Source organism: Chionomys nivalis, chromosome 11 (genome assembly GCF_950005125.1).
Source record: "Chionomys nivalis chromosome 11, mChiNiv1.1, whole genome shotgun sequence".
NCBI classification, from domain to species: Eukaryota; Metazoa; Chordata; class Mammalia; order Rodentia; family Cricetidae; genus Chionomys; species Chionomys nivalis.
In genome coordinates, this window is record NC_080096.1 from 38,243,660 (window position 1) to 38,247,292 (window position 3,633).

At 43.7% G+C, this 3,633-nt stretch overlaps 1 pseudogene; it reads left to right on the plus strand.

Annotated features, from left to right (window-relative positions):
- The first annotated feature begins 1,132 nt into the window (after nt 1-1,132).
- Nucleotides 1,133-3,328, plus strand: LOC130884342 (F-box only protein 9-like; annotated as a pseudogene).
- The last annotated feature ends 305 nt before the right edge of the window (nt 3,329-3,633 follow it).

Consider the following 3,633-nt stretch of genomic DNA (forward strand, 5'->3'; position numbering starts at 1 on the left):
ACTCTGCTGAAGCTGTCCATATACTACAAGCAAAACACCTTCATTTTGGGGGCAAGCAAGATATCATCCATATAATGAATAATACAATGTTGTCGGTGTTTCTGTCCTGCCTGGCTCCTGCAATCATTAAGTCCCAAAGAAATCACACAGAGGTCTACATTAATTATAAACTGGCTCATTAGCTCAGGCTTCTTATTAACTCTTATAACTTATATTAGCCCATTATTCTTGTCTGTTAGCCGCATGGCTCAATACCTTATTCGGCCAGGCAATCACATCTTGCTTTTTCTGTGGCTGAGTCACGACTGCAGACTAGGACTTCCTTCTTCCCAGAATTCTCCTGTTCTCATTTACCCACCTCTACTTCCTGCCTGGCTGTCCCTATACTTCCTGCCTGGATACTTGCCAATCAGCATTTATTTAAAATATAAATGACAGAATACAGACAAATTGATCTCTAACATTTTGCATAACCTGAGTCACAAATTTTCGGCATAAGTAGCACTGTTTGCCATACCCTGAGGCTAGATGTTCTGATATCTTCTCATGGGCTCTTTGAAATAAACTGATGGAATACTAAATGCAAATCTTTGGACAGTTTTGTGGTACCAAAGGGTTGGTATAGAAACAATCCTTTAAATCTAAAATAATTGTATAGGTATCCTTTGGTATGGCTGTAGGAGAAGGAAGCCCAGGCTGTAAAGCTCCCATCAAGTACATGGGATCATTAACCTCCCTTAAATTTTTATCAATCTCCATTTTCCTGATTTCTGCTTTATCACAAAAATCGGAGAATTCCAGGGGAAATGGAGCCTGTAATGTGACCATTATCCAGCTGTTCCTGTACTAACTGCTGAGCAGCTTGCAATTTTTCTTCTTTTAGAGGCCTCTGATTTACCTATACAGGCTTGTCACTTTTCCAAATAATTGGGTCTGCATGGAGTGCAGGCTTTTCAGTGACTTCTAAAAATACCCTAATCATGCCCTGGGAGGCCTTTTGCTAAGTATGATAGGATCAATCTTTCCCTCATCCTCCTTGCTCAACCTTTGAATGGGCAACAATCCTTGTTGGAATATTTGATTAGCAGTAACTGTATTGGGGCTATATAAATATACCCCCATTCAGACCATAATGTCTCTGCCCCACAAATTTACCGGTAAGTGAAGAACTACATAGGAACAAAAAGTCCCTTCATGACCCTGTCCATCTCTCCAGGAAAGCTCATCAATACTTTGCTCAGGATTTTGAGTTTGACCAATCTCTTGTAACTATGCAATTGTCTCCATTTAAGGACACCTTGAAGGCCATTGACTGGTAGTTATAACAGAACTATCCACGCCAGTATCCAGAAGACCAGAAAAGCTTTTTCCATTTATAAACAAGCGTATTCCGGTCGCTGTGGACCTATGACTTGTAGCCAATAGGCATCAATGAATCAAATCCAACCCATCCTCTCTCATCTCTCTTAACTTGATTTCTAGTTTGCACTTGAGGAAGTAAAATTAATTGTACAAGTCTCTGGCCTGTTTTTTACCCCAGAAATTCTATTAGGTGAGTCAGTCATAACCTTGATTTCTCCTTCAAAATCAGTGTCAGTCTCTCCAAGAGCAGCAAAGATCCCTTGCAAAGTGTTGCTGCTTCTCCCCAGTAAAAATCCTACAGTGCCACAAGCAGAGTCATTAATAAAAGAACTTAAATATGAACACAAACAGAAGCTCAAGAACAAGGAAAACCCTAGGATTGGCAAGCTGTAAACCCTGAGGAAGAGAACAGAGCAGATCAGCAGGCAGAAGCGGAGGAAGATTGTCATTCTGATGCCGTCAGCGTGGCTGATGATGAAAATGAGAGGCCTGCAGAGGGAGACCTGCAGGCCCAGCTCCAGATGTTCAGAGCTCAGTGGATGTTTGAACTTGCCCCAGGTGTCGGTTCTAGTAATTTAGAAACTCGGCCTTGCAGAGCAGGAAGAGGCTCCATACTGAAAGCAGCTGCAGACACCAAAAGGAAGGCAGGAACTGGCAAAGGAAGAAAAGGCTCGAGAACTCTTCCTGAAAGCAGTACAAGAACAAAATGGAGCCGGGCGGTGGTGGCGCACGCCTTTAATCCCAGCACTCGGGAGGCAGAGGCAGGCGGATCTCTGTGAGTTCGAGACCAGCCTGGTCTACAGAGCTAGTTCCAGGACAGGCTCCAAAGCCACAGAGAAACCCTGTCTCGAAAAAAAAAAAAAAAAAAAAAAAAAAAAAACCAAAAAAAAAAAAGAACAAAATGGAGCTCTCTATAAAGCCATCAAGTTCTACCATAGAGCTATGCAACTTGTACCTGATACTGAGTTCAAGATTACTTACACCGGGTCTCCAGATGGTGATGGTGCTGGAAACAGCTACATAGAAGACAATGACTCTGGCAGCAAGATGGTGGGTCTCTTGTCGGACTTCCAGCAGCAGCTCACATTCCAGGAGTCTGTGTTCAAACTGTGTCAGCCTGAGCTGGAGACCAGTCAGACTCACATATCAGTCCTGCCTATGGAGGTCGTGATGTATATCTTCCGATGGGTGATTTCAAGTGACTTGGACCTCAGAGCGTTAGAACAGTTGTCACTGGTGTGCAGGGGATTCTGTATCTGTGCCAGAGACCCTGAAATACGGCGTCTGGGTTGCTTGAAAGTATGGGGCAGAGGCTGTGTAAACTCGTCCTGTACTCTTCCTGGAGAGAGATGTTTTTAGACTGGCCTCATGTTCGCTTTGATGGCGTGTACATCAGTAAAACCACATATATCCGCCAGGGAGAGCAGTCTCTGGATGGTTTCTATAGAGCCTGGCACCAAGTGGAAGACTACAGGTACATAAGATTCTTTCCGGATGGCCATGGGTTGATATTGGCAACCCCCGAGGAGCCACAGTCCATTGTTCCCGGTTAAGAACTAGGAACAAACAGCAGAACAGATGCAATTTTGCTGGGTCATTATCGCTTGTCACAAGATGCAGGCAATCAGACCAAAGTATTCGCTGTAGTAACTAAGAAAAAAGAAGATGAACCACTTGACTATAAGTACAGACATTTTCGTCGTGTTCCTGTACAAGAAGATCACAGTTTTCATGTGGGGCTGCACTGTGTTCCAGTGGCCACCAGAGGTTCAACAAACTCATCTGGATTCACCACTCTTGTCACGTTCCATACAAATCAACTGGTGAGACTGCAGTCAGTGCTTCTGCGATTGACAAGATGTACACCCCCTTGTCCTTCGCCAGAGTGCGTTCTCTGAAAGGCCCCTGTAGAGCCTCGCCAGCATGCCGCCGCTGCATGGGCAAAGCCGGGCGCCAGAATCCCTAAGTTATAATGTACATACATGGAGTTATATGTACACATACGGAGTTATAGGTACATACATGGAGTTGGAACTATTTTAAGTTGTTGGAATTCCTTTAAGAAGAGCATAAATTATTTTTTTTTATTTAAAGGGTCGTTGATTCCTGGAGTAATTTGTTTTGAAATTAGAAGTTGTTAAGTACATTTATGTTGTAGTAAACCGTAGTGTGGGGTTTAAAATCGGGTTTTTCAGCAGGTTTCCGAGCAGATCTGCCATGTACACCCGCACACACACATATGTCAGGGAGCACCCTGGAGAGTACTTATTC